The sequence below is a fragment of the Oncorhynchus mykiss genome, chromosome 30 (genome assembly GCF_013265735.2).
Source record: "Oncorhynchus mykiss isolate Arlee chromosome 30, USDA_OmykA_1.1, whole genome shotgun sequence".
Lineage (NCBI taxonomy): Eukaryota > Metazoa > Chordata > Actinopteri > Salmoniformes > Salmonidae > Oncorhynchus > Oncorhynchus mykiss.
Genome location: NC_050570.1, coordinates 6,430,962 through 6,437,016, shown reverse-complemented (window position 1 = coordinate 6,437,016; position 6,055 = coordinate 6,430,962). Strand labels below are relative to the sequence as shown.

The 6,055-nt window shown below is 44.4% G+C and overlaps 1 non-coding gene across 1 annotated transcript; it reads left to right on the top strand.

Annotated features, from left to right (window-relative positions):
* Positions 1–338: 338 nt before the first annotated feature.
* LOC118945837 lies at positions 339–502 on the top strand. Its single transcript, XR_005040995.1, has one exon. It is a non-coding gene; the product is annotated as a U1 spliceosomal RNA (small nuclear RNA).
* The last annotated feature ends 5,553 nt before the right edge of the window (positions 503–6,055 follow it).

The window sequence follows — 6,055 nt, the reverse complement described above, 5'->3', positions numbered from 1 at the left end:
TGTGTGTTTCAGAATATTTTTGGATGTACTCAAGGGGCATTTATTTATTAATTATTAATTTATTCATTATAGTTTCAGCTATCAGACACGTTTAATATAAATGTTTTTGTTATGCTAATTTATGCAGAATTGCATCCTGGGAAAATGGAAAAACTCATATTTTACGAGTAAAATAACAGTTCAAACGTGTTTTCACCTCTCCATCTACAAGCAGACAAAACAACACTGAACGTTCCTTTAAATTATTTGCTTTTTTTCCTCAATAGCCGTAGTGCTATAACCATTAGGCTAACACGTTTGCACGGGAATGACTATCCCACATTACTCGTGTACAACTCATACTTACCTGGCAAGGGAGACACCGTGATCAAGAAGGCGGTTCACCCAGGGCGAGGCTCAGCCATTGCACTCCGGCTGTGCTGACCCCTGCGAATTTCTCAAATGTGGAAATCTCGATTGCATAATTTCTGGTAGTGGGGGACTGCGTTCGCGCTCTCCCCTGATTTCACTGTGAAAGAAAGCTGATGCTTTGACATGTAGAGATAATTACCTTATTTACAATTTGGTGATTGTTTTTTTAATAGCGCTGCTGTTTACATACCCAGAGTCCGATGTCCATCGCTTTGCTCGGTGCTGTATCCGATTCACGTGCTGTTTTCTACTGTTAGAAATATGTGAAAAAATATTCATCAAATCACCTCTGCTTAGTCTAATACAGTGACAACAAAAAGAGACCAAAAACGATTTAGTCCAATCACCGTACGCCAAAATATGATGTGGCTGTCCACGTTTCTGATTTGTGTGCGTGTTCGTGCAAGTGGGACACATGTTAACTCACCCTACTTGTTGAGAAACACCAATGCCATCATCCTCTCTTTCATGTTGACAAAACGGTCTATCACTCTGTCATACAGTAAGTACACACTTTTATTTGTTGTTGTCCTAGGCTACCTGTATACAATGCTTGCTCGCTAACCTAACTTCCATTCATGGGCAACGTTAGCTAGTTAACATTATTAGCCTTCTACATCTAGCTATATATTGAACTTCCATCATTCGGGCCAGGGGCACAACAATGTATGTATTAATGGTTGGATCAGAAAGCATCAGATAAATGGCCTACCGCTGTTTCACTCACTCATCCGAGCTTTCTCCTGTGAGATACATTCAGCCTCTTGCGAATTCAAGGAAAATTAGGGAACACAGAGAGACGAAAGATACATTATTTTTTTTTATTTTTAAATTGGGAAGCCTGTCTTCCCTTTGGCATCCACGAATAGACGCCACTGGAAACAGATCCATACTTGTCAGCCTGACATCAGTCACTTCCCCTCTGCAGTCCTGGAGACACCGCTGCAGCAGCTCTTATATCCGGTCTCAGATGCCTTCCCACACAGTAAAACAGGGTTCCTCAACTAACGGGTGATTTTTCATTTCATCAGATTATCCTGCCAACCTCCAGAGGGAGTCAGACGCAATTGTGTCTGGATATTTTACAAGTGTAGACAGATCTGGACAGTGCAACTACACTGCTCAAAAAAATAAAGGGAACACTAAAATAACACATCCTAGATCTGAATGAATGAAATATTCTTATTAAATACTTTTTTCTTTACATAGTTGAATGTGCTGACAACAAAATCACACAAAAATTATCAATGGAAATCAAATTTATCAACCCATGGAGGTCTGGATTTGGAGTCACACTCAAAATTAAAGTGGAAAACCACACTACAGGCTGATCCAACTTTGATGTAATGTCCTTAAAACAAGTCAAAATGAGGCTCAGTAGTGTGTGTGGCCTCCACGTGCCTGTATGAATTCCCTACAATGCCTGGGCATGCTCCTGATGAGGTGGCGGATGGTCTCCTGAGGGATCTCCTCCCAGACCTGGACTAAAGCGAGACATGATGTCCCAGATGTGCTCAATTGGATTCAGGTCTGGGGAACGGGCGGGCCAGTCCATAGCATCAATGCCTTCCTCTTGCAGGAACTGCTGACACACTCCAGCCACATGAGGTCTAGCATTGTCTTGCATTAGGAGGAACCCAGGGCCAACCGCACCAGCATATGGTCTCACAAGGGGTCTGAGGATCTCACAGGGCGCCAGTGGCGAATTTGCCAATCTTGGTGTTCTCTGGCAAATGCCAAACATCCTGCACGGTGTTTGGCTGTAAGCACAACCCCCATCTGTGGCTGTCGGGCCCTCATGGAGTCTGTTTCTGATCCTTTGAGCAGACACATGAACATTTGTGGCCTGCTGGAGGTCATTTTGCAGGGCTCTGGCAGTGCTCCTCCTGCTCCTCCTTGCACAAAGGCGGAGATAGCGGTCCTGCTGCTGGGTTGTTGCCCTCTTACGGCCTCCTCCACGTCTCCTGATGTACTGGCCTGTCTCCTGGTAGCGCCTCCATGCTCTGGACACTACGTTGACAGACACAGCAAACCTTCTTGCCACAGCTCGCATTGATGTGCTATCCTGGATGAGCTGCACTATCTGAGCCACTTGTGTGGGTTGTAGACTCCGTCTCATGCTACCACTAGAGTGAAAGCACTGCCAGCATTCAAAAGTGACCAAAACATCAGCCAGGAAGCATAGGAACTGAGAAATGGTCTGTAGTCACCACCTGCAGAACCACTCCTTTATTGGGGGATGTCTTGCTAAATGCCTATAATTTCCACCTGTTGTCTATTCCATTTGCACAACAGCATGTGAAATGTATTGTCAATCAGTGTTGCTTCCTAAGTGGACAGTTTGATTTCACAGAAGTGTGATTGACTTGGAGTTACATTGTGTTGTTTAAGTGTTCCCTTTATTTTTTTGAGCAGTGTATTTAAATAATACATTTTCCCGCCCTCTAAAAGTACTGACAGGTGGCACCGTTGACTGATTACATCAATATCCTTCTTACAATAAATTAATCATATTTTGAAAGACTAACTGAAAATAATTTTTTGCATACAGAAAAGGACTGGGAAATCTGGTCACAATACAGACACATTTAAAAAAAAATTCCATGTGTAGATGTAACAGTATATCTTCACGTCCATCCCCTCGCCCATACCCGCGCTCGAACCTCGCCCATACCCGCGCTCAAACCTCGCCCATACCCGCGCTCGAACCTCGCCCATACCCGCGCTCGAACCTCGCCCATACCCGCGCTCAAACCTCGCCCATACCCGCGCTCGACCCTCGCCCATATCCGCGCTCGACCCTCGCCCATACCCGCGCTCAAACCTTGCCCATACCCGCGTTCGAACCTCGCCCATACCCGTGCTCGAACCTCGCCCATACCCGCGCTCGAACCTCGCCCATACCCGCGCTCGAACCAGGGACCCTCAGCACACAGACAACTGTCACCCACGAAGCATCGTTACCCATCGCTCCACACAAGCCGCGGCCCGTGCAGAACAAGGGGAACCACTACTTCAAGGGCTCAAAGCGAGTGACGTCGCCGATTGAAATGCTATTGGGGCGGCAGGGTAGCCTAGTGGTTAGAGCGTTGGACTAGTAACCGGAAGGTTGTGAGTTCAAACCCCCGAGCTGACAAGGTACAAATCTGTCGTTCTGCCCCTGAACAGGCAGTTAACCCACTGTTCCCAGGCCGTCATTGAAAATAAGAATTTGTTCTTAACTGACTTGCCTGGTTAAATAAAGGTAAAATAAAATTAGCGCGCACCACCGCTAACTAGCTAGCCATTTGACATCCATTACATAGACATCCTGGAAATATGGGCACAATGTGCATTCGGGAAAGTATTCAGACCCCTTCACTTTTTCCACATTTTGATACGTTACAGACTTATTCTAAAATCAATTGAATAGTTTTTTCCTCATCAATCTACACACAATTCCCCATAATGACAAAGCAAAAAAAATGAACAATTCAGGCCAAAAATAGTTACATCTTGGTTTCATGAGGCAAGAGAATTTTGTTTCTCGTGGTCTGAGAGACTTTTAGGTGTCTTTGGCATATTCCAATCGGGCTGTCATGTGCCTTTTACTGAGGAGTGGCTTCTGTCTGGCTACGATACCATAAAGGCCTGATTGGTGGAGTGCTGCAGAGATGGTTGTCCTTTTGGAATGTTCTCCCATCTCCACAGAGGAACTCTGGTGCTCTGTCAGTGACCATTGGGTTCTTGGCCACCTCTCTGACCAAAGCCTTTCTCCCCCAATTGCTCAGTTTAGCCGGGCAATCAGCTCTAGGAAGAGTCTTGGTGGTTCCAAACTTCTTCCATTTAAGAATGATGGAGATCACTGTGTTCTTGGGGACATTCAAAGCTGCATACATTTTTGGTACCCTTCCTCTGATCAGTGCCTCGACACAATCCTGTCTCGGAGCGCTTCGGACAATTCCTTCGACCTCATGTTTTGGTTTTTGCTTTGACATGCAACTGTCAACTGTGGGACCTCATATAGACAGGTGTGTGTCTTTCCAAATCATGTCCAATCAATTGACTTTATCACAGGTGGCCTCCAATGAAGTTGTAGAAACATCGTAAGGATGATCAATGGAAACACGATGCACCTGAACTCAATTTCGAGTCTCATAGCAAAGATTCTGAAATACTTGTGTAAATAAGGTATTTTCTCTTTTTATTTTTAATACGTTTGCAAAAATAAAATAAAAAACCTGTTTTCGTTTTGTCATTCTAGGATATTGTGTGTAGATTGAGGAACATTTTTTTATTTAATCCATTTTAGAGTAAGGCTGTTATGTAACTAAATGTGGAAAAAGTCAAGGGGTCTGAATAGTTTCCGAAGGCAGTTTAGAATTAAGGGGTCTGAATACTTTCCGAAGGCAGTTTAATATTATAGATTCAATAAACAAAGTAATGAACAAAAAGTCCCTCCTACCATGATACGTTGTATGATAGGCAGACGTAGACCTATCCATAGCCTGCAATACCTCCTATAGTCTTAGAAAAAAAGATGCTATCTAGACCCTGAAACAGTTCTTCGGCTGTAGGACAACCCATAGGACAACCCTTTTGAAGGAGGCTTTTTGGTTCCAGGTAGAACCCTTTTGGGGTTCCATGTAAAACCCTTTACATAGAGAGTTCTACATGGAACCCAAAAGAGTTCTAAATGTAGCCAAAAAGGGTTCTACCTGGAACCAAAAAAGGTTCTACCCAGAACCAAAAAGGGTTCTACCCGGAACCAAAAAGGGTTCTACCCGGAACCAAAAAGGGTTGTCCTTTGGGGAAAGCCGAAGATCCCTTTTGGAACCCTTTTTTCTAAAAGTGAATAACTCTTGACTGTCCTCTGGAAGAACACTAGAGCCTCGTCCAGCCTGTGTAGTGCCTTGTACACCAGGCCCATGTGGAAAGAGAGGTCTCCAATGACCTCAGTCCAGCCACTGCTGTTTCAAGAATCTCCCCAGGCACTTCAGACCCTCTGGGGTTTACCTACCGCCACATAGACTGCCCCGAGGTTGAACAGAAAACAGTACTGGCCCCAGGGAGAGGATGGATCTTCACAGGATGACAGAAAGGCCCTGTAATAGCGAGAAAGAGTTTTGTCTTGGGAATGTTGTGTTTGAGGACTCTTCTTGTTCGGCTCTGGAGCTGAGGACCTTCCAGCTGCAGCTCGGCTTGTGATCCTCAGGTAAAAACCCAGACATTCCACTCAATCTGCGAACAGAGGCATTCAATGGAGACATCGATTGTATGATAGCGATAACAGCCTTTTATGATCCAATGGCTCACAAATTACAATTGTTACTTACCACTTGTCAAGGTGGTATTGTGGATAATATCCGATTTATTCACAGAAAGGCAGCCAGTCATTGGATCATGGTGGTTTAATCTGTCACATTACAGAACAGGAGCCTTTATGAGTCTGTTTGGTTATAAATGAATGGCCAAAAGTGATGGCATTATGCAACAGGTTTTCTACCAACAAACTTTATCAATGTGTTTTTTGCGACCAAGCCTGGTTCCATATCTATTTAACTCCTATGGTTGTTGTCATGTGAATGCCCAAATGAGTTGTCAAGACAACACAAACAACTCTGGGACCAGGCTATTTCACTCCTCGGTGCCATGGTAACAAGTT